This window comes from Hirundo rustica, chromosome 2 (assembly GCF_015227805.2).
Source record: "Hirundo rustica isolate bHirRus1 chromosome 2, bHirRus1.pri.v3, whole genome shotgun sequence".
NCBI lineage: Eukaryota > Metazoa > Chordata > Aves > Passeriformes > Hirundinidae > Hirundo > Hirundo rustica.
Window position 1 is genome coordinate 59,444,959 of NC_053451.1, and position 22,143 is coordinate 59,467,101.

At 34.7% G+C, this 22,143-nt stretch overlaps 1 long non-coding RNA gene across 2 annotated transcripts; it reads left to right on the forward strand.

Annotated features, from left to right (window-relative positions):
- The first annotated feature begins 6,175 nt into the window (after nucleotides 1-6,175).
- LOC120749193 (uncharacterized) lies at nucleotides 6,176-20,474 on the forward strand. 2 transcript variants are annotated; one of them, XR_005699583.1, is made up of 5 exons: nucleotides 6,176-6,226; nucleotides 13,510-13,726; nucleotides 15,253-15,379; nucleotides 15,912-16,064; nucleotides 19,870-20,474. It is a non-coding gene; the product is annotated as an uncharacterized LOC120749193 (long non-coding RNA). The 2 variants fall into 2 exon arrangements; XR_005699584.1 differs by lacking the exon at nucleotides 6,176-6,226 and adding an exon at nucleotides 8,327-8,392.
- The last annotated feature ends 1,669 nt before the right edge of the window (nucleotides 20,475-22,143 follow it).

Here is a 22,143-nt window from a genome sequence, read left to right on the forward strand (position 1 = left end):
TGCATACTCTCACACAGATGTGTATATAAGAACACAGGAAAAATATTATTACCTGTTTTCTGTGTTGATGATGATGATGATGATGACGACTGTTAATAATATCCAAATACCTTTGAATTGGAATGTGTAGTTAATTTCCTCTTCCCTTGCACCTGATTGTCTTTTGCATCTTTATTTCTTCAACAGGAATCTGTAATATTCCTTTAAAATTACAGTAATTACAAATACAATCTGAACTATCTGTTCCTTAGGTCCATGACTGAACTTTTGCCTAATTACCTGGTCACTGATGGAGCTATGGCTTTATGTCCAGGGAGAAATCTAGGGGGAAGGGAGAAGGTACTGTTCATATTCTTCTGCAGAATTTGTGAGTTTTTGCCTCTGGCATTCATGTTAGAATGTCCCTTCTGATTATGGTCTGCTGCAAGACTCCTGAGGATGTGACTGTACATTTCAAAAAGCAGAGAAAATGAATGTTACTTCAAATTACTTCTCCACTTTCTGAGTTTAATATATTCTAGAATAATGAAGAAATCTGAACTAAACGCCTTTTCATTTCAACATTAATTTGCTATGCCTAAGTAGCACAGGGAATATAAAATATCATTAAAAAAAACCCAAATAAACAACAGCCCTTAGGTTCCATGATTATAAAAGTGCTTTTTAAAAACTTCTAAGAATGCAATTTCTTCACTTTCATTAGGAATTTTAAGCAATTTCTCATTCACTTGATGCAGAAGGCCTTAACGATCTGGAGTGATTTTTTTCCTTAGTAATTCTCCTTAGTAAAACCTGTTTCTAATGTACTTTGCTAGTATTTCTCCCAAAATATGGCCCAATATGTGGACATCCTAGAATCTGTATTCCAAAAATGGGCTACATTCTAGTCTGTACTATTTAAAGTAATTTATTAGCCAACTGGAAGAGCTAGTCATCATCTTTTCTATAGTGTTCATGGACACAGAGAAAACCCAGTCTGACTTTAAAAAGTTTTTTTTAGGTCATAGTGCAGCTTTATTCATGTAAATATAAGAAATATAAGCCAGATCTGAAGAAATACATATTTCCTCCATGTAGTCCATCTTAAACTTCATTTTTCTCTCATTATTAGACTCTTTTCGGTAGAGTTTTAAAGAAAAATAAAAATTTTCATCACTGGTCACTTTAAAAATAAACAAAATATCAGCAGTGAATACAGATATAATAAAAATCAAACAGAAGAATAAATTTAACTATATCCTTATCTGTAATAAATTTTACTGATTTTTTTTTAACCCTTTCCATGGCCAGTCTGAAGTGACCGTGGATGATTGGACTGCTGTAATAGGTTAAACATCATTTGAGCATGATATAAACCAGTAAAGGAATTTCTCATGAACCATATATTGAAAATAAATAGAAAAATTTGTTGAACGTCACATCTGACTGATAAATATCACTAAGTTGCTCCTCAAGGGAAGTACAAAGGAGCACATGAAGAGGGCTTGGCTCATGCTGGCTTTAAAGCAGAGCATAAACCCCATTTTAACTTTCTTTGCATGATACTTACATTATAGATTCTGGGGGGGAATCTATTTTATTTTAATAATTTTTCATTTTTAAAGTATTACATTTTTAACTTCTTTGCTAGAATTTAATATGAAAATCAGAATAATACTCCCCCTCGTAGCTGCTAAAATGTAATATCAAAGGAGTTCTTGAAAAGTTTATAGATGCTGTGTTTAACACCCTTAATGAACATATATTTCTTAACTTTACTTCACTAGTTTTCCTCCTTTTTAAATTTTGACCTCCAACAATTGGGAATATAAAACCAAGTACTTTCCCAAAAGTGATTCAACATTAGTCAGGTGCCTGTGAGAAATGTGCGGTTTGACTTCACTGACTTTTCACATATAAACTTTTTCTAACTGGGGTGATTCTCTCCTAACCAGAAAAATGCAGAAACAGTAAGCCTGGTGGAAAGTTCCATGCTCAGGCCTTTCAGCTATTTAGTGTTCCAGCAGCAGACCACTCTGCAATACCAGAATTGAGAAAGTGAAGATTTTCATGGACAGCACAAACTCCTGTAATTTAATTTTTGAATTTTTGAAGCTGAGTTACAGTCTTTTTTTTTTTTTTTTTTTTTTTTTTTTTTTTTTTTTTTAAATATGTAACTGCTTTAAAAGAATATTTAGAATATTTTACAAAAACTAGAAGTATCCTGACTGAGGCAAAGTTTGTATTTAAATTTTTTCATGGAATGTAAGATGACTAAAATATTTTGGAAGCGTGTTTCTTTATAGCTGTTTACTAATTCTTTTGGATAGCCTCCTACTCCCTCTTTGAGAGATAAGAGAGAGAAAATGGAAGAGACAAGCTTTCTGTTGTAAGTTCTTACTCACTTGCCTTGGTCTTGCTTTTGTACACTTATTATTTCACTGTTGTCATCTACAATACCACCAGCTAAGCCTGTTGGATTGAGATGTTTACATTAGTATGGCTGAATTTGTCAATAATGAAAAAACTGAGAGATTTTCTGTAATATGTTTTGAGGAAGAGCTTTTTGACAATGTTTTAACTGCTGTTTTGGAAAACATTTTTCTAATCATGATGCCTCAGTCTTCCACTTATTAGCTTTTAAATGAGGGATATTGAAATTGGTGATTTTCATTGAAATATATAACACACATATCATTAGACACATATATCATGATGCCATAGCATCATGGCAAGGAATTTTATTTGAAAAATAAATCATATGGGAAAATAGCTAATAAAGTAAAAAAAAAAAAAATACAAATTAATTCTGCTTTCACTTAATTACGTTTTGTGTTATTTAAACACAGTTTAGAATTAATTTTAACTTCACAGACTGGTAGAATTCCAGAATTCCAGGGGTTTTTTTTGTTAGGTTTTTTTGGGTTTGTGGTGATTTTTTTTTTTTTGCTTGTTCTTTTTTTGTTTTGGTTTGGGGTTTTTTGTGTTTGTTTGTTTGTTTGTGTTGGTTTGGTTTGGGTTTTTTTTTTTGGAAAAGGAAATGTATAGCAATTTTACTTGTAAATTAAAAATATTTTAGCTCTGATTTTATGGATGAATAACAAAGGTTTTTTTATGATACTGTGGTTGTAGTTTCTTGCTTTATCTATCCATCTTTCCTTACATGATGCCAAATACTCTAATAAAGTGTGGTATGAGCTGAATATCAGCTAGTATTCCTTCTTGTTTGTGCTTTCTGGATTCAAGCACTTTGTCTATATATATATATATGTCATTATGTCTTATCACACAGATAAAGGTTTTTATGAAGCTGAAGGAGTTTCCTTAATTATTATCATGATATGTCAAAATAATACTGTATCTTTGAGGGACCATATTCAGAAAAACTAAATAGTAGATGAATGCTTGGTCTTTTTAATACCTTAGTCTACCTGGACACTTGGGTTCTTAGAAAGCAAAAAGACATTTGTTCATTGCTGAGTGCAATGGAAACTCAGCTACATAATGAAAAAATGGTCTCCATTATGAGGAATCGCTTGTCTAAACAAAGGAGAGGGGAAGAAATGCACAGCCAGAGCGAGAAATGAGGTATGTTTGTATGACAACAGGACCTGTGACAGCGCTACAAGTACAGGCTGCCCCCTTCGCAGACTTTTTGCAGAATCACAAAGTGAGTAAGGTTGGAAGGGACCACTGGAGGTAATTTAGTCCAAACTCCCCTGTTCAGGCTGCATCCCCTTGAATATGTTACTCAGGATTGTGTCCAGATGGGCTTTGAAGATCTCAAGATAAGGAGACTCCGCAACCTTTCTAGGCAACCCTACTGACTAAAAAAGGCACTTTACAATCTGGTTTATAAAGTATTTTATGGGAAGGAGATGCCCTAAAAGGATAGAGAAGTAGGAGAAAAGAGAGTTTAATTGTAGAAGGCCGAGTCGTACCAAAGAAAAAAAAAAAAATTGATGAAGTATAGAATATTCTACAAAGAGAACAAGCAAAATGAGTTATTCAAAGATTCCCTGTGGATGGTAAGAATAACAACAAATTTAGCTCAATTTTTTTTTTTTTCCTTAGGACGCAGTAGTATTTTAAATTAATAACATTTATATACTAAAGAACTAATGGGATATAAGAAAAAATAGGAATTTTGGATAGGAAAATGGATAATCTTCTTCATGAGGTATGAGGAAAATAAGAAATTTTTTTCCTTAAGCTACTGCAGAATATTGGGATGTGTAATTTTAACATAATTTGCTTCATTAGTTCTCACATTTGTTCCTGCCCTGCTTAATCATATCTGTTCATAATAGATCTGTTCATACGCCTTCCTTTGTGATGAGTCATGGCAAGACTGGCGCCAAATGTCCCGTATTCTTTGTTCTGTGGAGCTGTTGTAACAGAAGTTGAATTTTTGTATCATTATTTTCTTACTTCACAGCATGAAATAAATGGCACAAAGTAATGGACTTAGCCAGTGAGTAGTATTAAAAAAACAAACCAAAAAACCAACCAAACAAACAAAAACCCAACCAAACAAACAACAACCAACCAACAAAACAACAACAACAACAACAAAACCTGGAGGAAGTAAAACAATTTATTTTCCAACAGAGTTGTTATCAGACAACTGGAACTACCACAAGGTGAGTTGTGTTTGTTGCCAACTCATCTTTACCACCTGAAGAAAGTATGCTTATCCTGTAATCCTCCTTCCAGGGTTTCAGCTGTCTGTGATCCAAATTCTGGTTTGGACACAGTACAGCTGTCTAACTCCAGCTTAGGCTTCTGATAAGACGGAGATGAGAAAAAGCAGAAAGGAAGCACGCAAGCTAGAGCAGTGGAAAATAGCAGAAGCAAAATCACAGATAAAGATGAGACAGCTTAGATAGCAATAGCAAATATTTAAATTATAATAATAGTAGCTCAAAGATTCAAAATAAAAATCTCTGGACTGGAAACCGTTAAAATCCTATGAGAGTCAGAAGAAGAGCATCTCACCCACAAAATGGATCAATCAATTTGAACCATTGGCTTCCTCACCAAAAAAGACTGCAATTTCTCATCAGAAGGATTAGAGAATGGGATCAACACTTAGCCTTGTTTGTCCTGCCTGTCTCTCTTGTGTATCAGTTAGCAAATAAGTGTTCTATACTCTTACCTGGTAAATATACTCATTCTGGCATCTGTGTGGGCACAGTTGATTGAAAAGGTGTGACAGAGGAAGAGAAGGTGACTGACAGAGAAAACCTATGCTTTTGTTAGTGTGATTCTTAATGGTGGCTTATGGTGGCTGATAAGGATATAGATATTTTCTCATATTTTAGAATGTTTCTTGATTTATGTATTACAATTCATAATCTTAAATAAGCACTCACTCTCAGTACTGTGATTTAATATGGCTGTAGCCCTACCCAGTATACAGCGAAAATGCAACTTTTTTTTTTTTTTTTCCCCTGATATTAGTTGTTTGTTTGCGCATGTTTTAGTATGCTTCTGTGTACCAGAAAAAAAAAAAAAAAAAAAATCAAATTCTATTCTGTCAGTGTAACACCTCTATTAACACTGGTGTGGTTTGGTAGCCTTTAAGGGATGAAAAGGTGAACTCCGACATGCAGAAATAAGATGTGTTCTATCACTTGAAACTTGGAATTTATTGGTTTATAAGTGGTATACAATCCACTAATGTGTTACAAGCATATATTTCAGATGCATAAATACTTAATTCCGTATGTTTTTATTATTATTGTTTCATTATGAATTGTTCCTTAATATGTTGTTCTTTTGTGGTTCATGTAAAATACTGTCTTCTTTCTTGTCTTATTTCACTGAAGTTGTAATGAGTGTGTGATTAATTAGGTATAAATAAAATAAGAGAGTTGCAACTGGTTAAGAAGAAGGACAACCTGATCTGGTGTTACTGCAAGTCACTTACAGCAACTATCAGAATGATGCTTTCTAGGGGGTAAAACCTGTAATTTTCCTAAGCAGCCATGGAAAATACAAAACTTTTTGATTTTGATGCACTGCTTTATTTTTGCTGCTTGCAAGCAAAAGGTGTTGCTAAAATTCTCCATAGGCAACAGAAATCATGGCAGCCTAAACATTCACTCTCATTAAAGAAGTAAAATCACTTCATACACATCAGCTGGGAAAGCACATTTTAAACCAAATTGAACTGTGGTTGATTTGATGCCACCTGAAAATGATGTAAGGCTGCAGGACTGCTTGGGCAACAGAAAAATGATCTGTGAGTGCATTTTTTAACACTTTCTGCATTGTATTTTTATTTTGTCTGATCAATTTTGTTAACATCATTAACATTAGGAAGTTCTGGAGATTTAGGGCCTGCAACTAAAACTCTGTCTACCTAAAACATATCTGTGACAAATAATTGAAATTAGCAAGGTAAAACAGGCATTCAACTAGAGACCAGAAATTTTCTTCCGTATTTTATGTCATCAGCAGTAGAGTCAAAAAAGTTTAACCCTGGATATCTTTACACCATAAACACCTTAAAATGAAATCTGTTCTGCTAGACAGTTGGCTACACAGTGAAAAACACAGGTTCAGTAGGCAGGTAGTGTTAGGATGTCATTGCAGCGAACCAGCTCCACATTTGTTTGACTTGATAAAGATTGCAAAAAATTAATAAAGCTCAAAGATCTAATGTATTAAGTATTTAATTGCTTTTCACACTGTTTTGTATTTTTGGGTTCAGACTGATAGTAAAATTCCTAGGAATTTGTTGAAACTTACAGAAATGAATAAAATACATAAATGTCATTGTTTCAAAGGAAAATGTAGTCTTGTGTGTGAGATGAGTATTAGGGTAAAATTTCACCCATGACAGGGTGACTTTATTCTCTCTTTGGAAAAAAATCAATTACGATATCCAAGGAACCTCTGATGCTGCTAGTAATACTGCACAGCTTATAGAGAATAGTTTTGTTTATTTCATTCTACTTTCTTTACTTTTCTGCCATGCTTCTATTTCTCCTGGATTTGTGAATATGTAAGAGGAAGGTGAAATATGCTTTCTGACACTTCCTGCTCCACCTCTTCAACCCTTTTCTAATTACACCTATGTTATGTAAACACAGTGGATGTCTTTATTAATACTTGCTAGTCCCTTACTCTCTGTGGTTTTTAAATACCTACAAGTGATACATGAGCTTAAGAGGCTAAAAATATTTCTCTAGCCCATTATATTAAGACCAGTTTTCAGTGCATTTCTTCCTTCCTATAAACGTCAAAAATTAGATAGTCGCTTGGTTCACAAGAAAGGAAGCATCTCTTGCATAGTGCATAACTGCATGCCAGAACAGCTAGTAAACATTGGAAAGTGAATTTAGAAACCAGATGATTAATCTTTCAGCTTTTGATTGATGTGCCATATACAATGCATCAATGATATGCGCTTCCCTAGTATAGTCTGTTATACCTGGTGTACTCAGACATTTCCTTCAAGAACATGGATGTTCATTTGAAAAGTATTGATGGAAGTAGAATTGCAGCTTTTAGGTTTAGATAGGTGACGGGTGAGACTCAGAAGGTTTGGAATTTCGGTTTGATTGAGATGAGCATCTAAATGTTCACAGGCTTCGCTGAAGCTTATTAGGACTACACGAGCCCTTGAGTCTGAAAAATTGGGCAAAAATCTGGAAAGAGGATTTTTTTTGTCAGATTTTTTTAGCAGCCTCGGTCTTAGAAGAAAATGCCATGAGAACAGCTTTTCACAATATTTTGGCACCTCTTTTTCCAGCCTCAGACATAACATGGCACTGAAAGAAGACAGAGAAGTATAACCCTTGCCTGAAGTAAAAAAGAAAATTCCTTAACTTTTAGAAATGAAACAATTTTTTGCAAGTCTTTGATAACATTTTTTTACCTCTCTTGAACTCATTCTCCTCTCTTTAGCCAGGCTCTGGAGAGAAAGGGGCACACCTATTAGCCATTTCATTAAGTGAAAGGAATTCATTGCTTTAGTCCTTGAGTAAACTCCTCTTTTATTATGATGAACAACTACAGCTTTATCCTGCAGTTATTTTTTTAACACCATGTGACAGTGTCAGTGGGACAGACGTGTTTTTCACAAACAGCTACACTGCCATAAACATTTATGCTAAAATGTCAAGAAGACATTTCATTTTCAATATTTTTTTAATGTTCCACTCCAATTGCTAAGTCAAAAACAGGAAACAATATTTCACTCAGCTCTTCTTCACCCAGATCTAGTTGCTTTTCAATCAAGTAAAAATAATTAAAAATAAAAACAATGTTTTGAATTTCAGATTATTCTTACAGCATTATTAACTTTCATTAAGTTTTAAGGGGTGGAGACTATGCACTTGCCATCACACTGTATTCTAAGAAGAAGGACTTAATTCAAAGCTCCATAAGTCATAGATTTCGAGTAAGTGTCTTCCTGTAGTCTGTATGATTTCTTTATTGATCTGGACCATCTCATTTCTGCTCTGTAATGTCTCTTGTATGCTCCCAAATGCATCTCTGTAGCAATTATGATGAATATTAAAATATAATGTAACAACATAGAAGTTAAAGAAAATAATAAATTAATTTGAAAGTTGTACTTTGATTATTAAGGGCACATAGATAAATTAGATAACAGTTTATATTCGAAAAAACCAAATTTGAGCTATAGCCTCTATTTCCTTAGAACCTTTAGAAAGAACACTCCCAGTTTCATACCACAGACACTGAAAAGCAGAGAGGGAAAAAAAAAAAAAAACCAGCAAAAAAGGCAATACAGGCCTGCAGTTGTAAATTTTAACAAATGACTTCCAATGAAATCCCTTTCTCTCTCCATTTGCATTATCCAAGAACTGTTACTCCTGATTCCTATATCTTTGCCTGAGAGCCTCTAATTGCAAAATTATAATAATTGGAGGGAAGAGGGTTTTCATACCCCATTCCAAGGGAGGCTTTAGTTTCCCCTGGCAGACAACTGTCTTTCAAAACCAAGACACAAATAGGCCTTAAACTGTCTACTGCCATAAATTACATCAAAAATTGTTCCTATAGATACAACAGCAACACAAGGAGGGCGAAGGAGAACCTCCATCTTTCATTGGACACAGAGGGAAACAATAGTGACAAAGCATGAGAAAAGGTAGAAGTACTTAATGTTTCCTTTACCCCCGTCTTTAATAGTAAGACCAGTTGTTCTCCGATTACCCAGACCCCTGAGCTGGAAGACAGGGACAGAGAACAGAATGGAGCCCCATAATCCAGGGGAAAATGGCCAACAACCTGTTACAATACTTAGACATGAGTCTAAGACTGGCCCACCCAAGAGATTTTGGGAGAGAGAGATGATGGAAGTTCTCACCAAGCCCCTTTCAATCATTTACCAACAGTTCTGACTAATGAAGCAGGACCCAGGTGACTGAAAGTTATTGTGATGTCCACTTACTAGAGGGGCTAGAAAGGATCCAGGGAACTACAGGTCTCTCAGCCTGGCCTCAGTGCCAGGGAAGGTTATAGAAGAGATTGTCTTGAGCGCCATCACATGGCATCTGCAGGATAACCAGGGGATCAGGCCCAGTCAACACAGGTTTTAGGAAAGGCAGGTCCTGCTTGACTGAATTGATCTTGTATGACAGTGTGTGCTGCTTGGTGGATGAGGGAAGGGCTGTCATTATGGACTTTAAAAAATCTTAGATACTATTTCCCACAGCATTCTCCTGGAGAAAATGGCTGCTTGTGGCTTGGACAGGTGCACTCTTCACCAGGTAAAGAACTGGACAGATGTCCAGGTCGAGAGGGTGGTGGTGAATGGAGCTAAATCCAGCTGGCAACCAGTCTCCAGGAGTCAGTATTGGTTCCTGTCTTGTTCAATATCTTTATCAATGATCTGGATCACGGGATTGAATGAATTTTGAGTCAATTTACAGAGGATAACAAGTTGGACAGAAGTTTTGATTTGCTTGTGGGTAGGAATTTCAGAGGGATCTGGACTGCGTTAACAGGCTGAGGTAATGGTAAGAGGTTGAAAAAGGTCACGTTCCTAGTCCTGCATTTGTGTCACAACAACTCCATAAGAGGCTACAAGCTAAAAGCAGAGTGATTCCTGGCAGACAAGGACTTCACTCTCTACACTTAGAAAGATCTGAGGGTTTTAGTAGACAAACAACTGAATATCTAACGCCCAGGTGACCAACAAGGTGAGGGGCATCCTGGTTTATATCAGCATTAAAATGGCCCACAGGACCAGGATAGTGATCATCATCCTGTACTGGTGAGGCCATACCTCAAATCCTGCATTAATTTTGTGGCACCTCATTACAAGGAAGACATTGAGGCATTGGTGTCCAAATAAGGTCAACAGAGCTGGTTCTAAAATATTAATGCTTTGAGAGAAAGATTGATTTCATCTTTCACTAAGGCTGTATAGAGCATGCTCATCAAAATGGTCTAGAAACATATTTTTTTTATTTGTCTGTTTAAAATTTGTCTCTAAACTTCAGTAAACATTTGTAAATGCAAATGCAACAAGTATCTAATTTTACCCTTATCCTACTAACAAACTTGACTTTTTTTCAACTTCGCTTCTAGTGACTTTAAGTTACATTTTTACCACCCTTCATTGTACCTGAATGTAAATTCAGAATGCAGCTGTTCATATATTAAAAAAAAAAAAAAAAAAAAAAAAAAAATCAATACTAAACAAATAAAAAGATCACCAAAAACCACACACAAAAAATCAAAAATCAAAATCATCACCAATGAAAGAATACTTGAAAATAATTTTTAAAAAGTATTTTATTTCTCAGAGTACATCTTTTCCCTTAACTAGAAGTGGGTTTGCTACCTGAATCCATTTACAGCATATGAAAATGGATGTAAAATAAAATTCCTGTGATGACATAGAAGATAACACAATATATCTTTGAGTTATGTAATCCGTACATCACCTATTTAATCCATGCAGAATAACCAAATGGTTTTTTATAACATTTGTTTAAGGCATGTATGGACAGAGCATAGCACAGTGTATTTAATTGTCATGATTTGATGATATCTCATATTGTACACCTTTAAATGCATTTTTAGGTATAGGTTAATGCAAAGTTTTATGTTTACCAAAATAATGATTCAAAATTTTCTCAGAGTCCTTAAGATATTGGGTTAGTTGTATATTCTTTCATTACTTGTATATATATTGTGTGTGATTTGTAAGAAAACCTTGGGTCTTACATTGATTTTATTCAAGGATTATGGTTCATCTAACTTCAAAGTTATCTTGGGTCTCTAAAATTTTTGAAATGTCATGCCAAGTTTTGGAAAAAAGTGCATCATAATCCCAGATCAGACACAGTCTTTTGTATTGCTTTGCAAGAAAATTGAATGATGGCAGAATGGTAGTAATTTAACCAACTCTCTGAATAAACATATCTAAAAGTATTAATAACTTAAAATAGCTAAATAAAAAACCAAATTTTTTTCTTGCTTTGTTCAATTTTAATCATCCCTTGCCTTTTTTTTTTTTTTTTTTTTTTTCCTGCTGAAATAAAACAGCTTCTAAGCTTTTACAGTTTATTTTCATGTTTAAACAGATGGCTGATAAAAGCTTATGCAACTCAGACATCTCACTTAACCGTTATTCTTCATTTCAGAGCAAATGCTGAACATTAGTTGACACAAGTCTCTGGGGACTTTTTGAAAGAAAATCCCAGATACCTCCTCTTCTTTAACTTAAAAAGTTAACCTTTTCTTCATACTACTGCAGCTTTACTTTTTAAAAAAGTAGATAAGGAAGGACAATGGAAAAAGAAATTACTTTTTTTTTTTCTCAATTAATTTCTTTCTCTACAAAAAATGGAAGGGACACTTCACAGGTCATGTTTAGCCTAAGCTCAAAGCTCACTAACTAACAGATCACTAATAATTTCCTTTTTCTTCAATTTCTTGTTATGTACAATGTTTTAAAATGTTGGTGTGCTCCACAGAAATCTGAAACCTGTTTAGCATTATGGATTAGCAACTCACAGAAGACTGACAGATCCTGTACCAACCATGCAGGTATATAGCTGTAGGAAGAAGGAAGCAAGACAATAGCTATAGTGAAAGACTTTTTGTACTTGGATAATTCAGAAATTCAAAGTGTGGTTTTGAGATTACTGAATGTTAAGGTAAGAGAAGTGGATCTTCCGGAAGCTCAGCATTTCAGCTCATGGCTAAAATAGACTTCCGGCTTTTGTTAAAAAGTAAACGTCATGCTCAGACCACAGAGGTACACAAGATTCTGTTCTTGGTTCCATTTTTAGAGTTCTCAAGGAATAACAGGTCTACTACTTTTTTAATAGGCTTCCCATAAGTTCCTCTTCAGATGTTTTGCCACAATCTGTGCTCGTCATAGAAAAATGTATTCTAGGTGTCTCTTAATAGAATCCATAGAAATAATATTAAAGAAATCAAAAGGATCTACTAAATTTTATATGACTGAGGCCTAGAATGAGAAAATGCAACCCCAAAATTATGCACTGCCAAGTTTTTTATTTCTTCTTCTTGTCTAGAATAGTTTCTGTAGACATCCTTTCAGTTAGGAGAATGAGAAAAAGACACAGATGAATGTGGAATACGCTATTTGATAATGGATGTTCCAAAACTGGAAGGGATGAATCTAATCTTTGGAGTAGCTGCATATTTCTAATAGTATCTTCTTATTTCTAAAAAAAAAAAAAAAAAAAAAAAAGTAACATTCATCCAGTCTTACAGTCTATTCTTGATTGAAAAATATTTTTAAATACTGATGAAACATGAAGCTTGTTTAGTGGCATTTCTAAAGCCTTATCAACTCCTGTAATCAGAATCCAACAGGAAAAACAAACAAACAAACCCTTGCATTTGTGGACTGTTGATGTGTTTTCTTATTTTATTGTTTTTTGCCAAGCATATACATTATTGTTGCAAAAAATATAAATTTGTTATTAAAGCTAAATATTGGTGCTCTACCTAAAACTCACTGTGAAATTTTCTCCATTAAATGGTATCTGTAGGTTCATGGAGTTGTGGTAATAAGAAAGTAATATTTGTTTCTTATTAGATACTGCTTAGAAGACACTGTTGTTTTAATAGACTCCTCTGATCCCCATTTCTTGATTTATGCTCCTGTCCATGACTTGAATTGGGAGTGATGTGTATCTCACAGTCTTCAGATTTAAATGCACTACATTTGCAAAACAGCTGTAATATGACAAATCAACTCTCAACGAGTAAATTAATTCCCTGTTTTGTTAATGTTTTAATATCTGATATAGAACTTAACTCTAACTTAATAAATGACTGCTTGTCTAAAAATCTTATTGTATTGTTCTACATTATAAAATGGTCATTTAAGAAGAACACATTTGTTTTTAATCAGATTTTCCCTTCCTTTTTAAGTTAAATGTGAAAAAAAATCAGTGAATGGACCAAGTAAAGATTAATACTAAGCATTTTCGTAACCTAGTTATTTCTGTTTATGCAAGTTTCTTGCAAACTTGTTCTTATGCTTTTAAACTTTCAAAGGGACCCGAAGCAGCATACCCTGAAGTGAGATGAATGTCAGACATTGCTGTAAAACTACAGAGCCATTTAAAAAATCAACCACTGTGTGGATAAGAATAAGTACGTCCTCTTTTTTTGCAAGATTGATGAGTGAAAAACCTGAATTAATCTACTTCTCCGAATGGCTGTCCTTTAGCAGAATCTAATTAGTGTACATGGCCAGTTAAATAAGTGATAGGTAAGTTTATCAGCTTGCTTATTGGTATTCATGAGAATCAAAAACAGGACGAGGGAACCAACTTTGAGCTGGCTGTTTTGTCCTGGGCAAATCTAACATCTGAGCCTGAAGAAGGTAAGCACTCCTTGCTGATGAATTTCAAGGGTGTGACTGATTTTTATTTATTTATTTATTTTATTATTTTTAACTTAAAATGTGGATCTTTACTTAAATTGTCAACTAAAACCAGCAATGAAATTAAAATGTGCATTTTATATGTGGTTGTATATACTTGCATGAAAAAATTGCTGAAGAAAATTTTGTAATACATAATATTTATTTATAAAATATAATTTTATTTTTCTAGGTATGCACAGTAAATGTAAATCCTTCTGTTTCTTGCAATTACAACTCCCTGCCTGAAATCTGGAAGAAAGGTTGATGTACAAGCAGGGGTTAATTATACATATTCAGTGGTATCTGCAGACTATTTGTCAATTTACAAAACAGAAAAGCCATGAGCTAAGATCAAGGTGTAGATATTCAGTATTCACTGAGAAATGCAGAAACAGTGTTTTCCAGGAAAATGTAAATATCTCTCAATACATGACATGCAGGCAATTTGCATTTGCGTTGTATGAATTTTATCTTCAAGTAGGATGTTCGAGACAACCAACATGACGTACATATATATATGTATGTATGTATGAAAATATATGTGTATATCCCAGAACAAAGTTTTCTGCAGCAGTATACTGTCCTTTCTTTTGTTCCTTTTAGCAGAACAAGCTTCTGACTTTGTCTGGAGTAATTATTACTGAAAAAACAATATAAACAAAAGGTTTCTAGGTATGGATTTTATGACCAATAGCTGGAGATACAGCTGATGCTAGTAAATAAGTGAAAACCCTTAGTAAATATTTAGAAAATGTTTTTTTTTTTCCCCCAAGCCACAGTAATAAACACTTTCGTAATTACTAGTGTTCTTCATCTTCTTCCAGAATTATATGTAGCTTGTTGGGGGTATTTTCTGGCCTAATATAGCAAATTTTGTCTGTCTTTTACAGAAAAAAACCTTATCTTTAATCCATTCTTAGTAACAGGTAAAGTGCAATTCAGCCTTATAAAAAACCCCAACTAAATAAGTACCATATTAGGAGTGTGCATCTAATAGAGTAGTTTTCTATTTTTCAAATTCTAACTCTCTTGGATCTTAGCTGATGGATCTATTCTCTGTACTTATTGGCAATATTATTAACATTGAATGAAAAGATTGACTGATTAAGATTGATTGACTGATTATTTGATTGATTGAAAAAACTTTTATATAAATATTTACTTTATAAGGATTTTCTCAAAACAAAACAAATCAGAAAAGAGTAGGAAGAGGATGGAAAATTCATGTACCCATTTATTTAAGGAGCCTTTCTTTCCTGCTCACTTGTCTGCATATACATTTACTAATTCATCTAAATTGCAGAGCTTTGGAAGACAAATTTTTTTGGTCTACATTGTACTGTATGAGTTCCTAATTCTGTCCCCTCTAGGGATGAACATAGTTGTCATGAAAGACACATGAACCTGAGTGTACAGCACAGTCAATAAATCTGCTAAAAATGGAAGATTGATTGTCTTAGGCTGATATTCCATATCTTCTTGCCTTGAAATTTACATGTGAGAAACAGTATTTTCAAATTCATAGAATTTTTATATTTATGTATCTCTATATATTGTGAGTATTGATATATAATATATATGCATGTATAGAATGTGTGTCTACAACAGGACTATAGTAACATGTGCTACCCAATTCTTCATGGGACTAGAACTTCCAAATTATCTTTCCCCCTGTTGCGTTACATCAATATTGTTGTGATCAATGGATATAAGTTAATAGGACATTATTTGTTAGACAGTGGTTGAAAATTGCCAGGAAAGGCCTTGATGTTTATGGTATGCTTTCCCCACAAAACTATCTCCTTAATCTTTCCATGCCATATATCACATACCACAGGCAATGCTGCAAAGACAATTTAATTGAAGCACTGTAATGAGAACCAAGTATTTGTGTATGAAGAATTCTTGGAATCAGGATGTCTCATGATTCACATTTCTTTGTAAATTGGGCTTTGCTAGTGGCTTAATTTTATTGATGTCTTTAATTTGTTTTTTCATTCTGACTTTAAAGTATGGTTGTAACTCACAGGATCGCAGAACAGGAAATGTTGGAAAGAACCACAGTGGGGCCATCGGATCCAACCTCCCTGCTGAAGCAGGGTCTTCTTAAGCACATGGCACAGAATTGCATCCAGATTAATTCTTGATATCTCCAAGGAAGGACACTCAGCAACCCCTCCAGGTAACACTGTTCCACCAGAACAGTGACCTGTTCTAGTCAGCTGCACAGTAAAGAAATTTTCCTCATGTTCAAGTAGAACTTTCTGGGCCTAAGTCTCTTTTGCCTCTTGTCCTATTGCTTGGCACCACTGAGAAAAACCTGGCTACATCCTCTTCAAACCCTTCCTTCAGATACACACAGACATTGCTATGATCTCCTCTGTCTTCCTTTCTTGATGCTGAACAGGCCCAACAATGTCAGCTTATCCTCATAAGAGAATTTCTCCCATCCCCTATCATCGTCCCATTCCTCCAGGAGCTTCATGTACTAAGGAGCTCAGAACTGGACAGAGTGCTCCAGGTGCAGCCTCACCAGGGTTGAATAATGCAGCTGCTCTTTTCTGGATGGAATGTGGTCCACAAAGATTCCACACACACACAGTCTCCAACCATAAGCACTGGCTGAGGGGATGGAATGGAAGGTGGAGCAGAGTAGAAACCCTGTGGCCAACCAAGGCTCTGTTGAAACCCTTTCAGGGAAGTGAGCTCGATGGTACTTTGCAGCTGATAAACTCCATAGCAGATGTCAGGAGAGGGTGCCTTGCTCTCAAGGCAGGAACTGTGGCAAAATTGCTCTCCTTGGATGAACTTGGTTTATTTTAACCTAATTGTAATACTAACACACAACTCTACCCCCAAGTTACCCATCCCAAGGTATGATCACCCTTCACTGAGGAAGTGCCGATCCTTTATTGACTGTAATTTTAGGATCAAAGCAAGAGAATTTTGCTTCAATCAATAACAAAGGCTTGTATGACTAGAGTCATTAAAGCTCTACCTAAACATAAAGAAATTGTATAAAAGTATATTGAAAAAGGGGAAGTTTAGGGAAGATTCCATTGCAACTGCTGAAATCAGTTGATGGGTTGAACCTGTCCTCTCACTCATAGGAATGGGTAAGAACTACATTCTCTGTGTACTGAATACATTTATTGGGGATTAGAGATTGTCTGTGCATTGCTTTGAATATGTTTCTGTAGTCAGACACCTCCACAAACAATCCTTGAACTTTAACCTGTCACATTTTTGTATTAACAAAGAGTGTTATTCTCTAAACTGTTGGTGTGAGACCTTCATGGGCCTTGGCAATTGCTGGCAGTGGGGAAAATACTCAAAGTGGAAAGACCAGCTGAGGGATCTCTTCTTGATATCTGTCCCTGAACAAGTCAGTAAAACTACTCTCCAGTCCAGCAGAGTTGCTCAGTGAACGGTCCCCATAACAGGATGCTGACAGACTGATTGGGCACGAGGGTCTTGGCTTTTCTGAGGCACTGCCAGACAGAGCAAATAGTAAGGGCTGAGAAAATCTCCCCTATTCATGTGACAATCAGCAAACTAAGAGCACCAGAGTTTTCATGCAATGTATGTAAAGCTATAAATATGTATGATTAATAAAATTGTGATCATAGTGTCAGGGTCCAAAGAATACCCAAAGTATCTACAGTATCTTTTCCCATCCTGCCAGGAAATTTTCCTAATCGTCACCTCCAAATGTTCCAAATTTTCAAAAACTTTCTGAATGTTACTCAAAATTAATTAAAAGTGCTTACAAAATACTGTGCATTCAATTGGATTAAAAGTTAAGGACTTCTTTTTGACTTTTCATCTGATTCCGTATCAGAAAATATTTTTCACAAGACTGAGGGCAGTAGTTTCAAAATTGCTGGCCTTTATCTTAGTTAATGTTTTTTGTTTGCTTGTGGACAAACACTCTCAGCATAAACACCATCACAATTGGCAATCTTGATGACTGCCTCAGCAGGACAGCTCAAGAGTTAATGGACATGAAAGCTGAAGTGGTTCAAGTTGAAAAGCACAGATCTATCCTGTTGGTAGAGCACTTCTGTTTTTTCATACTGCTACAGATGGAATTTTTTATTAGGGTTACAGGCCTTACCTTCTTCCTTGGTTTTGTCTTAACCAGAGAAAATAAGCAATTGTAGGAACAGGAAATAAATTTTCTGGCTAGTGTTTTTCTGTGGTAAATGATGTATTTCTAATGTAATTGCTAAACCCTGAAGTGTTTTTGAATGATGGCCTATGGCACACAATATGATAGATTTGGATAATAAGATGCTGTGTTAACTTTTTTTATATTTCAAAAATCTCACATAGTCAGAACTTAAAAAGTAGGTATAAAATTTAACATAAAATGAACAAGAACATTTTAGAAAGAAGTAATTTGATGTAGCTTTCCATGTCACAGTAGGTCTGAACATAAGCCTTCTCTGTGCAACCCAGAAGCTTTAAGCAGAAAAGCTTGATGTGTGTGGGGGGAAGCTGAAGGCAAAACATATAGTGCCTGAGGCAATCAGCAGTATCTCTGAATCCTCTTGGATATTTCTGAAAATGCAGTAATTCAAAAGTGTGTTATGGAGACTTATATGAAGTTAGCTCTAGTTAGGGGAGTAAAAAAGTGGTGTTACCTTACTTCTGCATGATACCAGAATTGTATTTGTCACCCAATGGACACACAAATTATTCAAAGCAATCTCATGCCTCAGATGAAATATCTGGGAAAGAAAAATATTTATCATCTCAGGTATTTCTACACCAGAGGACAGCTCAGAGCACATTACTGACTAAGAAGGCCCTTAGCATTGCATTTCTTCTCTGCTGAGTACTCAAAAAATTAGTCAAGTAGGTGGTTCTTTAGTGCAACCTAAGGCTGGTCACTGAAATTGCTTTTAGAAATTACCAGGATTCTAAATAACAGATTTCCTTCCTTCCTTCCTTCCTCCCTTCCTCCCTCCCTTCCTCCCTCCCTTCCTCCCTCCCTTCCTCCCTCCCTTCCTCCCTCCCTTCCTACCTCCCATCCTCCCTCCCATCCTCCCTCCCATCCTCCCTCCCATCCTCCCTCCCATCCTCCCTCCCTTCCTCCCTCCCTTCCTCCCTCCCTCCCTCCCTCCCTGGGACAAGGTTACTGCTGCCTCAAATAATTTTCACCCAGGAATATCCTATACAGTTCTTGGAGCCCAGCCTGGTGGCTCCATGCCCTGGAGGAATGTAAATATACCTGTTAGACCTGATGCTGCTTGTATGAGATGTTTCTGAATTGAGAGAACGTGGTTATGTTCATGGGAAATTACAAATTTGAATTTAAATTATATGGTTTGTGTCTTAGTATTTTACTCATTTAGTACCTAAGCTATATTTTAAAGGGAGAGAGAGGTAAAGGAATAATAAAAATAATAATAATAAACCAGAAAGGAAATGAGAAACAAAGTAAGAGTGAAGGGAAAAGTGAAGGGGGGAAAAGCTCTTCTATTTCAAACCAGGTCCTGCTGTAGTCATATTTTTAGAACAGAATCCCGTTGGCTTGCAGAAATATCTCATCAAGGGTAAACAGTAGAAGGGAAGAACTCAGGGCAAGAAGTAAAGTTTAAGTACTAGAAAATTAGAATCAACTGAAACCATTCAGTTTCCACAAACAGAAAGAAGATATCAGTATATTTGTAAATGTGATTTTTATCAACACTGTGAATGGTTATTCAAAAGAGTTTTCAGAAGTGTGTGAAACATTATTGTGGTACAGGAATTTGTTTGAGTATGTTGAACAGAGGGATTTTTTTTTTTTTTTTTTAATAGAATTCATGATCAAAATAAAAGAGCATCTAAAACTCGTATATATAAAATCCCCACTTTTTGACATTTTGTACTTTTTGGATCTGTCATAACCTGATAAAAACTATGAAAATATTTTAAATATGGTGCCAGTGTGTCTTCTCTAGAAATTATAACATGGAACAATCTCTCCTACCTTTCAGCTAAAACCTAGAACAGAACTAAAAGTCATGCAGTAGAAGAATGAACACAATTAAGGGCTGAAGACATAGAGCCATAGACTTATAGAATCCATTTTGGGAAAGATCTCCGAGATCAAGCCAAACCAATACCACCATCACTAAACATATTCTGTCACAGCTCAAAGTCACATCACCAGCATACAGAAAAAAATTTACAGCAAATCATAATTTTGCCAGAAATGGATATAAATAAATATTGTATGTATGTAAAATAGATTGATATGTTAAATTACACTGAAAGGCTTTCAGGTCCAAGATTTTTCTTAGATATTTAAGTAATACTAAGATTATCATTAAGCAGATAGAAAACCCCTATGAATTGATCCTGGTCTCTGATGTCAAGGATGTAAGTCCTCACTGTAATTTTAGAGCTTGTTTCTGCTATTTTAAAAGCCTTTATGGACCTAATAATATTTGATAAGATGAGCAGTACTGATCAAGAACTTCTACAGTCTTTATTTTTAACAAATGGAATTATTTAAATGTATTTGTAATATGCATGATTTCCTAAGGTTTGTTCTCTCTTGCTATACTCATTCTTTCTTAATAAAGAGAAAAAGACTGAGCTACCATACTTACACAATCCATTCAAATTTGAATTGCTAGTAAGCTCTTTGGTCAAATGTAATCCTGCAATTGCTCAGGACATGAGAAGGAAATTATGCTATATATTGTTTTCAGAAATTGCGTACAAGAAGTAGCATGAAGTTTGGAAAAACACACTGAAAAATAGTTTAACACTACTGAAGAAACCATTTTTTGTCAACTATTACAGTAATAAGGAATAAAAAAAGAAAGATTTTCCAAAGAAAAATTTGAGTTTTCACGCCAAGACTTAAAGATACAGTATTTTTTTTTTTTTTTTTCTTTTATGAAATGCCAGAATATCTAATTCTCCTTCTCTTATTCCAAGTTATATACAGATCTAACTGTAAGGAAGTTTTCTAGAAAAGATAAATTTTGAACAAAGTTCAGCTTGCAGGACTTCAGGCCTAGTAAAACAATAAAGAACACAAAACCCTCAACTTCCAGAGTCTTATGGGGAAGTATCAAGAAACATTAATAACTGCTGGCAGAGTAATTTGCTCTTTATCACAGTAATATCTTTTAAGTAGTAACTCTTCCTAAGTATGTATTTGTACAATGTGTACACAATAGATCCCTTTCATTACTGGTGTTTGAATAATTTTTTGTAATACAATAAACAAACAAATAATAACAAATGAGGAATGTTCAGGGAGCAAAACAAACATAAAGCCCTGTGAAGTTATTTTTAATCCTGTGATAATCTAAAATTGCTTTTTAAACAATGCCATAATATTCAGGAAATGTGCAAAAATCACTTAAAAGCTGATGGGATTCTGAAGGGTAAATTGTATGCAAGTATTCTGTTTGCTGTGGGAGAATCTATCAAAGACTATGCAAGCATATTTAAACTTGCAAGGTGAAAAATGACAGTATTCTGTGCAAATGATCTTGCAGTCTTTAAATTCAGTTTTAACCGTTGGATGTAATTGAACTCTATTTCTATATTTTAGCTGTACTGCTGATGATCCTCAATGGCCACTTCTGGCATAGATTAGGTTTCCTGTAAAAGATGAGCATCTGAAATTAAGTCAGCAAAATCAAATGCTGTAATTTAGTTTTATCTCATTATTAAAGATATAACAAGGATTATATTGCATGCTATTATTGCTTTATGTCATATTATAGAACATTATGTTCCATCAGTGTATGCATAATCTCCATCAGGAAAACACACAGTAATGGTAATGTACAGCTGGGCAAATGACTAGCTTTGGGAATTTCTTGAAGGCCAAAACTCTATGAAGAAATTTTTTGACAGCTGGAAAAGTACAACAGAAATGTTCAAGTATTTATAGCAGCAAACAGATTTCCTCATTTTCCTTTTTTTTTTTTTTTTTTTTTTTTTTTTTTTTTTTTTTTTTTTTTTTTTTTTTTTTTTTTTTTAAGGGAAGCAGAAGAGAGTTTTCACTGACTCAAACCTTGGATTTGTTTTTATGCTAGAAAAATTATTTTGTGGAGGCTTGGAATGCAAAACTGGTGAAATGTTTCATCTGATTCCTGAGCTGGTTTCTTCTCTTAAACATTGAGATGTTATCTTACCAACATTATTGCTGTGTGTTATTTGTTTTCATATTGTATTTCATTTTTATATTGGGTTTTGTGTTATAATGGTTTGTTCTGTACTTCCCCGTTCTCTTGGAAAATGTT